General features: G+C 39.9%; 1 protein-coding gene across 1 annotated transcript in view; it reads right to left on the bottom strand.

The window, feature by feature from the left end:
- Positions 1-12,699, bottom strand: part of pygl (glycogen phosphorylase L) — a 107,040-nt gene extending 94,341 nt beyond the window's left edge. Inside the window, exon 1 of the mRNA XM_062968698.1 lies at positions 12,383-12,699. The gene's annotated coding sequence lies outside the window, so the exon portion shown is untranslated. The remainder of the gene's footprint in view (positions 1-12,382) is intronic.
- Between the last annotated feature and the right edge of the window lie 646 nt (positions 12,700-13,345).

Here is a 13,345-nt window from a genome sequence, read left to right as displayed (position 1 = left end):
CAGCACCTTTCTTGGGGTGCATCTATAACACTATGTAACAAAAAAAAATGTTCCTGGGTTATAAATGTCGTCTCCTAATTGGTTGTAGGGGCCCCTGGTGGCTCAGTGTGTTAAAGCGCTGAGCTGCTGAACTTGCAGACCGAAAGGTCCCAGGTTCAAATCCCGGGAGCGGAATGAGCACCTGCTGTTAGCCCCAGCTCCTGCCAACCTCGCAGTTCAAAAACATGCAAATGTGAGTAGATCAATAGGTACCCGCTCTGGCGGGAAGGTAACAGCGCTCCACGCAGTCATGCCGGCCACATGACCTTGGAGGTGTCTATGGACAACGCCGGCTCTTCAGCTTAGAAATGCACCAACCCCCAGAGTCGGGCACAACTACACCTTTACCTTTACCTTTAACTGGTTCTATCTTTTTGTGTGTGTCTCAGGAGCAACTTGAGAAACTGCATGTCACTGTCAGGCTCACTTCAAAGGACCAGTCTGAACGCAGATCAAAGATAGCTGCTCTCAAATTCAATCTTTATTGAAGAATACATGACTTTGGAAAAGTCGAGAATGACCTAATGTTTACATACATCTAATTTTATCACTTCTGATGCAACGTAATATCACACGCAAATATCATCATCAAACCCCACCTTCGGGATCACATTTCTACCATGATTTCTATTCCCACACACTACAGCAATTATAATTGTTTATACTTTCAACTCTGAGTTCCCAGGCTCATTTTATCTCCTCCCGCCAGGTGCTTGCAGGGTTGTTTTATGTTATGAAGTCAGATTCAGGGCTTGGAAATTCAGCCCTGGGATCTGGCTCCATGACATGGCGCCCTCGTTTTCTTCGTCCTCCTCTTCGGTTCTTCTTTCATCATAGTTCTGAAACAAATCAAACAATAACTCTATGTGTCCATTTTGTCCAAAGTCCCCATATACTTTTTCAGTAAGCTGCGATGGAATACTGGGTGTATTTTCCCTAAACTTTTTGGCAATGCCAACTGGAAAGTCACTTCATTGATAACACCCTGTATTCTGAATGGTCCAATATATTTGGGGCCCAGTTTTCTTGAAGGTAGCCCCAATTTGATGTTTTGGGTACTTAACCACACTAGATCTCCTTTATTTAATTTATCGCCTTCCACCCTCTTTCTGTCTGCGAACGCTTTATACTTTTTGTGTGCTTCCTTTAAGGATGCAGTCACTTGACTCCAACATTCTAGCATTTGCGTTTTCCACTTCCCTGCCTCTGTTTCCTCATTTTCTGTCCACCTTGGCAACTGGGGTAAAGGCTGTATTTCATACCCGTAAACTACTTCAAAGGGGGTTTTATTTGTTGCTGAATGTATAGTTGAATTAAAGGCTAGTTCCGCAAAAGCCAACCACCTAGACCAGTCATTTTGTCTCAAGTTAGAGTACATTCGAAGGAACTGCCCAAGCGTTTGCTGAGTACGTTCTACCGCCCCGTTTGTCATGGGGTGAAAAGCAGAACTTAGACTCCTTTCTGCTCCTAGCATTTCCAAGAATTTTTCCCAAAATTTTGCTGTGAACTGTACTCCTCTGTCACTGACTACTCTACTGGGACATCCATGTAGTTTGTAAATATGATTTATGTACAATTCAGCTAGTTTCTCAGCCGATGGTAGTTTCGTCAGCGCTATAAAGTGAGCCTGTTTAGAAAACAGGTCTAATACTGTCCAAATATAACGATGTCCTTTGCTAACCGGCAGTTCTCCCACAAAGTCCATAGCTACACATTCCCAAGGTCTGGTAGGTTCCGCTACTGTTTGTAACAATCCCATAGGCTTCCCTCCTCCCGATTTATTTCTGGCACAATCATCACATTGAACAACATGATTCTTTATGTCCTTCCTCATCCCTGGCCACCAACAATGTTTTACTATTGCCTTTGTTGTTTTTGTAATTCCTGTATGACCAGCGCTCTGGTTGTTGTGAAAACGATGCAGAATCTTAATCCTTAATATTGCTGGGATATACAGTTTCTTGTTTACAAACCAAAATCCCCCCTTCTGTTCCCCCTTTTCTGCGTTGGACGCGATCCATTGATCTCCTTCATAAGACTGTTTAAGTTCATTTCCCCAGTTTTCTTCCCCGCCGAGTTCAACAAAAGCCGTGTCCTCCTTTTGGGTTTGTGCTCTTGTCCTGACAGCTAAGCCCCATTGTTTGTCAGAGAATATTGTCCCCTCTTTTGCTGTGGTTATGCCTTCGTGTTGAGGCATGCGTGAAAGAGCATCTGCCAAGACGTTCTGCTTCCCTTGAAAAAACTTTAATTGGAAATCGAATCTGCTGAAGTATTGCGCCCATCTAATTTGTTTGGGGGACAATTTTCTAGGAGACTTTAAATACTGTAGGTTCTTATGGTCAGACCAAATTTCAAATGGGATTCCGCTTCCTTCGAGGAAGTGTCGCCAGCATTCTAAGGCTTTTAATATGGCTAATGCCTCTTTTTCCCATATTGGCCAACTTTTTTCAGTTTCGCTGAACTTCCGTGACAAATATCCACAGGGTTTTAAGTTCCCATTTTGATCTTTTTGCAATAGTACTGCCCCATACGCACAGTCTGAGGCATCGCAATGGATTATGAAAGGGCTCCTGATATCGGGGTGTTTTAGGATGGGTCCTTCAGTGAAGCATTCTTTTAAGGTTTCGAATGCCTTTTGGCATTCTGGCGTCCAACTCAGTTTGGCGCCAGGAGCTTTCACTTTTGCTGTCTCCCCTTTCCCTTTTGTTTTTAAAAGTTCTGTAAGGGGTGCGGTTATTTGCGCGAAACCTTTTATGAAGGGTCTGTAAAAATTTGCAAACCCCAGAAATGATTGTAATTGCCTCCTTGTTTGAGGCACTCCCCATTCTTTCACATCTGCTACTTTAGCTGGATCCATAGCTAACCCTTCTGGAGATATCCGATACCCCAGAAAGTCAATTTGAGTTTTATTGAATTCACATTTGGACAGTTTTGCGTACAGCTTTGCTTCTCTTAGTCTCTGCAAAACTTCCCGGACCAATTTTACGTGCTTTTCCTTATCTTCAGTTACAATCAAGATATCATCAAGAAATATGAATACCCCTCTGTACAATAACGGGTGTAGTATTTCATTTATAAGCTGCATAAAGCAGCCGCCTCCGTTTTTTAACCCGAAAGGCAAAATTTCGTATTCAAAATGGCCGAATGCGCAGGAAAATGCAGTTTTCCAAGTATCCTCCGGTTTGATCCTTAATTTATGATACGCTTCAATTAAATCCAGTTTAGTAAATATGCTCCCTTTCTTCAATACGGTAATTAAATCCTTGACTAAGGGCATAGGGTATTTATTGTCCTTAGTAATTGCGTTTAAATTTCGATAATCAATGCACAATCTTAGGGAGTTGTCTTTCTTTCTCCTAAATAACACTGGGGCCCCGAGAGGAGAATTGGATGGCTTAATGAAGCCTCGCGCCAGGTTTTTATCAATGTATTTCCTCAATTCCTCCTTCTCCTGCACAGACATGGGATACACTTTTGGTTTGGGTAAGTTTGCTCCTGGGGTTATTTCAATTTCTACTTCTATATTCCTTTTGGGAGGCAATTTACTGGCCTCTTTCTGATTGAAAACATCCACAAAGTCCCTGTATTCAGGTGGCAATAGCTGTGGGTCGATTTCCCCTGCTTCATCTTCCTCGTCCTCCTCTTCTGCAATCTTGCTTATCTCCCATTGCATCTGCTGTTCTTTGAATGCTAGGCTTTTTCCTCTCCAATCTACTTCAGGATTTGCCTGTTCGAGCCATGGTATCCCTAATATTACGTGGTATGTGGCAATAGGGGCTATCACAAAGGATATTCTTCCTTCCCATTTGCCTATTTTACATGGGATTCCTCGTATTTCCTTTGTAGATACTTCCCCAGCAGCGACTGATCCATCTAGCTGCGAAAATGCAATTGGGGAGTCAAGCGCCATCTGCTGGCATTTCAGCGCTCCTGCTAACTCCGGGGTTATAATATTTCTAGAACACCCACAATCCACAAATGCCTTGCAGGTGGCCCGATTTTCTAGCCCTGAGAGGCAGATTGGCACTACTATCATGCGGTTGTCCCGACTCACCAGTTTTTCTGAAGATTCTGGGGCCTGCACCTCCTCTTCCGCGCGCCTCCCGGTTGCTGGCTTGGGCTTTGGGGCTTTTGGCGGCTCCCCCTTCCGGGCCCAGCATTCTGCTGCTCGATGGCCCGTCTTCCCACATACAAAGCATCCCGGTTTAGGTTTGTTGTCGTCTCCTCTGGAGGGAATCCCCGGCCTCCCTCCGGGTCTTTCCTGCTTCCTCGTTTCTCCTCGACCCCTCGCCACCGGTCTTTGCTGGCCGCTGCCGCTCCTGAAGCGCTTTACTTGGGCCAGGGTGGATTCGACGCGCCCCGCTAGTTGAATCCATCCCTGGAGCGTTTCGGGGTCGTCTCTGTGCGCTGCCCAGCTGAAAATCTCGGGGCGCAGTCCCTCTTTAAATAACTCCACTTTGGTCACTTCAGACCATTCTGGTACCCTTTCCGCGAGGTGAAGGAATTCCTCTGCGTACTCGGGCACCGTTTTGTCCCTCTGCTTTATTCCTTTCAGCTGGTCTCGAGCCCTCAATTGCTCTAGCCGGTCTCTGAACCGGTTTTCCAGTGCGGCGAGGAAGCGGGGCACTGACCTCAGGCATGGGTCGCGTCTGGCATGAAGCTGCACATACCAGCTGGCTGCTCCTCGCTTTAGTGTGTTGCCGATGGCTCGAACCCTGCTTGCCTCGGAGGGGAATGTGTGTGCATTGTCTTCCATGTATCCTCTGATGCTAATTAGAAAAAAGTTCAGTTCATCTGATTCCCCTCCGTATTCTAGTTTGAGATCTTCCCTTCTAGGCATCCATTCTGCAGCCCGTTGATGCTGTCTGGGAGGCATGGGGAAGGGTTGCATCAGGTTTCCTCGGGCGGCTCCTTGGAACACGCCGCGCCCCACTCCGGTGGTCATTCTGCGCGGCTCCCGAAAGTCTGCCGCCGCTGTCGGCTCTTCCGCCCATCCGCATACTGGCCTTGCTGTAGCCCCCTCATCTCGCCTTTCCTCGTCGTACGGCACATCCTCCTCCTCTTCCTGGATCCCCCGCTCCTCTCCGCCTTCGTCTGCTAATCCACTGGACCCGATCCCTGGCCCCAGTGGCCTTTCCACCCCGACGCCCATTCGGGGGGTTGGGAGCTCTGTTGGAGATGGCGGCCTCAGAGTTCCCAGGGCTCGCTGACGCTCCACTTCTCGCGCCATTCTGTCCCGGAACTCCAGCTCCCGCCAGTATTCCTCATCTCCCTCGTCCCTTGCCGCCACGGGACTCTGCGTTGACGCTCGCTGGCCCCTCTGGCTCCAATCTCCTTCTTTACTTGGTTCTCTCTCGGCGCCATATCGGCTGGGCTCCTTTTGGAGATTCTCTTCCAATAATGGCACCAATCTCCCCACGGTTTCCGACAGCCTGGATAAATTAGTTTCCAGGATGGATAACCGCAGGGCCACGGTCTCCGGCATACTTCCTCCAGATCCCCAACTGGTTTCTGCAGCCGCAGAGACGCCTCTTCCTCCCCTGGGAATTCTCTGGGTCACGCCGTTCGGCCTGGGGTACCCCGTAGAGGAAGCTATGGCTTGCAGCGTTTCTTCTCTCTTCGGCCGGGCCCCTTGCAAAGGCCTCTCTGCCCCATTTGGGCTTTGATCTCCTTCTTCACTCATTATCACTTCACTGCGAATTCCGCAGGAGGGTGAGAAATGGATTCTCGACTTTAATGTCAGGCTCACTTCAAAGGACCAGTCTGAACGCAGATCAAAGATAGCTGCTCTCAAATTCAATCTTTATTGAAGAATACATGACTTTGGAAAAGTCGAGAATGACCTAATGTTTACATACATCTAATTTTATCACTTCTGATGCAACGTAATATCACACGCAAATATCACCATCAAACCCCACCTTCGGGATCACATTTCTACCATGATTTCTATTCCCACACACTACAGCAATTATAATTGTTTATACTTTCAACTCTGAGTTCCCAGGCTCATTTTATCTCCTCCCGCCAGGTGCTTGCAGGGTTGTTTTATGTTATGAAGTCAGATTCAGGGCTTGGAAATTCAGCCCTGGGATCTGGCTCCATGACAGTCACTTCTGGTATGAGAAAATTGGCTGTCTGCAAGGATTATGGAAGTTGAAATCCAAAACACCTGGAGGGCCAAAGTTTGTCCATGCCTGGTATAAATGGGCACCTAGAGTTAGAATAGACCGCTTTTGCTTTTTTTAGTGTGCATCAACTTTATTTCATGCACAACATTATTTTAAAAATGCTGCCTAGAGATTGAGTCTCCCTTGTATCCAAAATGCTGGGTCCAGAACTGTTTGGACTTGGAACAACCCATTTTGCATGCAAATATGGACATAATGAGACAGGACTCAAGTCTACACAAGAAATTTGTTTGTTTCAAATGCACTTTATACATAGAGCCTGAAGGTGGTTTTATAAACATTACTTATCTCAAGGGATTTAAGGGATTTCAATGGACCGGTTTGTTGAATTCTATTTGAAAATTGGTATGTATGTTGTGGAGTGCTTTTTAACGTTTTGCGAGCCATTTGGTGTCTTGATTGGGATGATGGTAATACTACTACTACTAATAATAATAATAATACTGCAATGATGATGATGCTGTTCCTGGGAAATTCCAAAAAATAACTTTTGTCCAACTCTGTCTTTTCCTCCTTCCTTAAGCCCTTTTAATTTTCCTTTTGCATAAGACTAGTTTATGCTTTAAAATAAATACAACACAGGTTGCAACATGCCTTTTCCATTCTGCCTTATGGCAATATTTGCCAAATGCCAACCAGATTAAAAACCATTCGTTTCCTTTTGCAATCTGAAAACTGTGCCACCTTCGAACATGGTCACAACACAAGCGAGAAATTGACAGTGAAATATGCATTTAAATAGAGTTTATTTCCAAATTATGGGAGCTATTGTTCAACCGTCTGAAGGACTATTTATTTGTTTTATCTTATTTACTGGAAAGAAATTTATCTAACTTTTCTACTGATATAGGGACTCAGTAACAGCAAACATGACACAATGCAATTAAATTGGAGCAAAAAACACACACATATACAAAATAATGAAATCTTGTGTGTCATGGAAAATAAAAAAAAATATTATATTGATAATTACAAATTAAAATTGCACAAATCCCTATAGTTCTGTTGGAAAGCTATAAGGACACTGCTTCCCAAATAAAAATTCTGCTTTTCCTAATTAAATTTTCCCAAAAGGCAGAATACACATAAAGTCAATTAATAATAATAATAATAATATAATATCTACTGAAAGCTTCACTCATGCAATTGCAAAGGGTACAAATAATTTTTATCCTTTTGCAATTGCATGAGTAAAGCTATGAGTGAATATAATATTATTGATTGACTTTATTTATATCCTTTTGCAATTGCATGAGTGAAGCTATCAGCAGATATTATTATTAATAATAATAATTGAAGTCAATCAATAATATTATATTCACTCATAGCTTTACTCATGCAATTGCAAAAGGATAAAAATAAAGGCAACAACTAATAATAATAATAATAATAATAATAATAATAATAGAATATCTGCTCGTAGTGTCACTCTTGCAACTGCCAAAGGATACAAATAAAGTCAGTTAATAATAATAAAATATCTGCTCATAGCTTCACTCAAGCAATTGCAAAAGGATAAAAATAAAGGCATTTAATAATAATAATAATAATAATAATAATAATAATAATAATATATCCACTCATAGCTTCACTCATGCAATTGCAAAGGATACAAACAATCAATTAATAATAATATAATATCTACTCATAGCTTCACTCATACAATTGCAAAATAATACAAATGATGTTAGTTGATAATAATACAATATCCATACATATCTTCACTCATGCCATTGCAAAAGGATACAAATAAAGTCAATCAATAATATTATATTCACTCATAGCTTCACTCATGCCATTGCAAAAGGATACAAATAAAGTCAATTAATAATAATATTAATATAATATCTGCTTATAGCATTACTCATGCCATTTAAAAAGGTAGCCAGGCCTCAGGGAAAGTCTCCTTGTGGAGAGAAAAAGGGGACTATAAATAAATATAATAATAATAATAATAATAATAATAATAATAATAATAATACTTTATTCTTATATCCCGCCCCATCTCCCCAAGGGGACTCCGGGCGGCTTACAAAGGGGCCATGCCCAAACAATATAAAAATGCAACAGTAAAAACAAATCCAAACACAGCCATAAATACATCAAGAAAAAGCATACAACAACAACAACATAAAAACAATTAAAACATGTTCAATAATGATGATGATAATAAATATTATGGGAGTTGCAGGCTCAGGAAATGCAAAAAGTGATGCAACCCTCAGGCTGGAAAGTGCCCATCCAAGGTCATTGGAGGTGAAACCAAATTTCAACCTGTCTTGGAACCGGGGTGCGTCTACACTGCAGAATTAATGCAGTTTAACCCCCAGGGCTCAATGCTATGGAATCCTTGGAGTTGGTAGTTTTGCAAGGTCTTGCAAAGCCTTCTCTGCCCAAGTAGTGCAAGTGCCTCACTACAAATGGCAACTACAAATGGCAACTCCCCTAGTAGGCCATGGAAGTTAAGGCGGTGCCAAAACTGAATTAAGTCCACAGTGTAGATGCAGCTTAACAAAAAGAGTGTTGCAGTGTGGTCTATCCAAGTAAGTCTTCTTGGGAAGAAACTTTTCAAAGAGGTTACATTGACTACTAGCATGAGATTACAATGTAACTCATAAAAATAAAGGCAACTAATAATAATAATAATAATAATAATAATAATAATAATAATAATAATATCTGCTCATAGCTTCACTCATGCAATTGCAAAAGGATACAAATAAAGGCAATTAATAATAATATAATATCTATTCATAGCTTCACTCATGTAATTGCAAAAGGATCCAAATGAAGTCAGTTAATAATAATACTATATCCACACATAGCTTCATTCTTGCAATTGCCAAAAGGATACAAATAAAGTCAATAATAATAATAATATAATTATTTTACAACAATAATAGTAAATCAAGACAGAATCAAGGACCAGGAGTACATTTTGCACCATAGAACGAATGCAGTTGAATTGTTAATACTCAATGCTATGGAATATTGGGAGTTGTAGCTCTGCAAGGTCAAAAGATTGCTGTAGTCAAACTACAACTCCCTGGGCTCCATAGCATTGACCATATAATATATAAATAAAGTTTTATATAATAATAATAATAATAATATAAAACTTTATTTATATATTATATGGTCAATGGGAGTTGTAGTTCTGCAAGGTCAAAAGATTGCTGTAGCCAAACTACAACTCCCTGGACTCCATAGCATTGACCATATAATATATAAATAAAGTTTTATATAATAATAATAATAATATAAAACTTTATTTATATATTATATGGTCAATGGGAGTTGTAGTTCTGCAAGGTCAAAAGATTGCTGTAGCCAAACTACAACTCCCTGGACTCCATAGCATTGACCATATAATATATAAATAAAGTTTTATATAATAATAATAATAATAATAATAATAATAATATAAAACTTTATTTATATATTATATGGTCAATGGGAGTTGTAGTTCTGCAAGGTCAAAAGATTGCTGTAGCCAAACTACAACTCCCTGGACTCCATAGCATTGACCATATAATATATAAATAAAGTTTTATATAATAATAATAATAATATAAAACTTTATTTATATATTATATGGTCAATGGGAGTTGTAGTTCTGCAAGGTCAAAAGATTGCTGTAGCCAAACTACAACTCCCTGGACTCCATAGCATTGACCATATAATATATAAATAAAGTTTTATATAATAATAATAATAATAATAATAATAATAATAATAATAATAATATAAAACTTTATTTATATATTATATGGTCAATGGGAGTTGTAGTTCTGCAAGGTCAAAAGATTGCTGTAGCCAAACTACAACTCCCTGGGCTCCATAGCATTGACCATATAATATATAAATAAAGTTTTATATAATAATAATAATAATATAAAACTTTATTTATATATTATATGGTCAATGGGAGTTGTAGTTCTGCAAGGTCAAAAGATTGCTGTAGCCAAACTACAACTCCCTGGACTCCATAGCATTGACCATATAATATATAAATAAAGTTTTATATAATAATAATAATAATAATAATAATATAAAACTTTATTTATATATTATATGGTCAATGGGAGTTGTAGTTCTGCAAGGTCAAAAGATTGCTGTAGCCAAACTACAACTCCCTGGGCTCCATAGCATTGACCATATAATATATAAATAAAGTTTTATATAATAATAATAATAATATAAAACTTTATTTATATATTATATGGTCAATGGGAGTTGTAGTTCTGCAAGGTCAAAAGATTGCTGTAGCCAAACTACAACTCCCTGGACTCCATAGCATTGACCATATAATATATAAATAAAGTTTTATATAATAATAATAATAATAATAATAATATAAAACTTTATTTATATATTATATGGTCAATGGGAGTTGTAGTTCTGCAAGGTCAAAAGATTGCTGTAGCCAAACTACAACTCCCTGGGCTCCATAGCATTGACCATATAATATATAAATAAAGTTTTATATAATAATAATAATAATATAAAACTTTATTTATATATTATATGGTCAATGGGAGTTGTAGTTCTGCAAGGTCAAAAGATTGCTGTAGCCAAACTACAACTCCCTGGACTCCATAGCATTGACCATATAATATATAAATAAAGTTTTATATAATAATAATAATAATAATGATAATAATAATAATATAAAAACTTTATGTATTACATGGTCAATGCTATGTAGTCCAGGGAGTTGTAGTCTATTAGTTATTATTATTATTATTATTATTATTATTATTATCATTATTATTATTATATAAAACTTTATTTATATATTATATGGTCAATGCTATGGAGTCCAGGGAGTTGTAGTTTGGCTACAGCAATCTTTTGACCTTGCAGAACTACAACTCCCATTGACCATATAATATATAAATAAAGTTTTATATAATAATAATAATAATAATAATAATAATAATAATATAAAACTTTATTTATGTATTACATGGTCAATGCTATGTAGTCCAGGGAGTTGTCTTCTATTAATTATTATTATTATTATTATTATTATTATTATTATTATTATTATTATTATTATTATTATCCATTCGCAGTTTCAAGTGGGGCCCAACTGCATTCATTTTGCAGAACCAGAGAATAAAATTGGGTCCCCTAGAGATCATCCAGCCCACCCACTGCCATGCAGGACTGTTTGTGTCTGTGGCAGGGGTCCCCAAACTAAGGCCCGGGGGCCGGATGCGGCCCTCCAAGGCCATTTACCTGGCCCTTGCCCTCAGTTTTAGACTTAGGCTCACAAGTACCCAGCCTTCCAAGCAGCAAGCCTATTCCATTGTATTCCAGCTCACCAAACAAGGATTTGCATAAGAAGAAAACAGCTAGGCTTTGAGGCTGCAAGGCTATTCACTGCTATTCCATCTGATTACCATAAGCCACAGCAACACGTGGCCGGGCACAGCTAGTATAATATATTGTGTATACACATAATATTGATAATAATATTATAATGTAATATAATACTAATAATAATAATACAATATAATAATATTAATTATATATTAAATGTAATATTACTAATAACATTACAGTACAGTGGTATAGTACAATATAGTAATATATAATGCTAATTTTTTGCTGTGCTAATAATATAATATATTGTATGTACATATACCTTGTAAGTTGCTCTGAGTCTCCTTTGGGGTGAGAGAGGGTGGGGGATAAATGTAGTAAATGAATAAATAAAATGTTGTTGGGGTTTTTTTGCACTACAAATAAGACATGTGCAGTGTGCATAGGAATTTGTTCATATTTATTTCAAATGATAATTCGGCCCCTCAACAGTTTGAGTGACCATGAACCGGCCCTCCACTTTAAAAGTTTGAGGACCTCTGGTCTGTGGCTTTAAAACAAAACAGAAACACAAATCTGGAAAGTTATTAAATGCCATTGCTGGTCCTGTTCCATCAGTAGACACTTATGTAAGAAGAATCCTAAGGAGAATCCATGACAATGTTCCTTGGCCACAGCCCAGTCCACATCCATACAACCATAAAGACATAGATCAAAATCCAGATTATAAAATCCACTAAGTCTATACTAAAAGGCATTTTCAGCCCCATTCGGATCCAGCAAGGCTTAAAGACAGAGTCGGAAAGTGTGAAAGAACTTACTTGTTCCCACAGAGGAAGTGTCCTGTTCCGCAAACCCGTGTCAGCGCCGCGTCACGTGTGAACGCCGCCTTTCCACCTGCGTGTCAGGAAGGCGCAAAGGGCGTTGGCTTGCGGTTAAAAGGCTGGCTTTCTCCTTCCGCCTGAAGGTGGGTCGATGCTTTTAGCAGGAGGCGGGGATTTAAGCTGCCCGCTTTGCCAGAAAGGGACCCCTCGAGGTCATCCAGTCCAGCCCAACGCTGAGAGTTATAAACCCATGAGAGGACTTTTCCTGCTTCTTGCCTCGGAGGCTCGCTTTCTTTCTTTTTTCCCCTTATTTTAATTGCCAAACCCCGGAAAAAAAGGCAGCCCCGCCTTCCCAATGGCTTTGATCAGGCTGCTATTCGCCCAGGAGAGTGTCCGTCTTGTCCTTAGTCCCGCCTCCTCGGCCCGGGACGGGGATTTTGGCCTTGCCTGACGTCCAGACCCAAATGGACTCTTCTTCTTCCATTGGCCGGACATTGCTAGTGGTCAAGGAAGGGGCTGCAAGGCATCAGGAGAGGAGGACAAGGCAATGGAAGTCGGGCAAAAACTTGGCTTTCTCTTTTGCAAAAGTTTGCAAAAGTTTTGGAAAAAAAAATTAAACTTTTTTCACGTCTTGAACTGCAACGCCCACTATCCCCGAAATTGTAGAGTCATAGGGGCCATTGAAATTTACAAGCAGGTGGACAACTTCAACAGAAAGGAGGAAACCATGAAAATGAACAAAATCTGGCTACCAGTATTTAAAAAAACTCAAAAAACCAGAACTGTAAATAAGAAGCAGCACTATGAAAACAGAGGAGTTCCAGACATGCGAACCAGGGGCAGCTAATGACTCTGAACAAAGGATGCCCCCAGGCAGGAAAAACCAGGAGATGAAGCTTTTCAATGCTTCAGGCCCGAGCTGTGGCGCAGGCTGGAGAGCAAGCCAGCTGCAACCAGCTG

The sequence above is a fragment of the Anolis carolinensis genome, chromosome 1 (genome assembly GCF_035594765.1).
Source record: "Anolis carolinensis isolate JA03-04 chromosome 1, rAnoCar3.1.pri, whole genome shotgun sequence".
Classification (NCBI taxonomy): Eukaryota; Metazoa; Chordata; class Lepidosauria; order Squamata; family Dactyloidae; genus Anolis; species Anolis carolinensis.
Note: the sequence above shows the minus strand (reverse complement) of the source record. Positions and strands in the feature narration are given on the sequence as shown.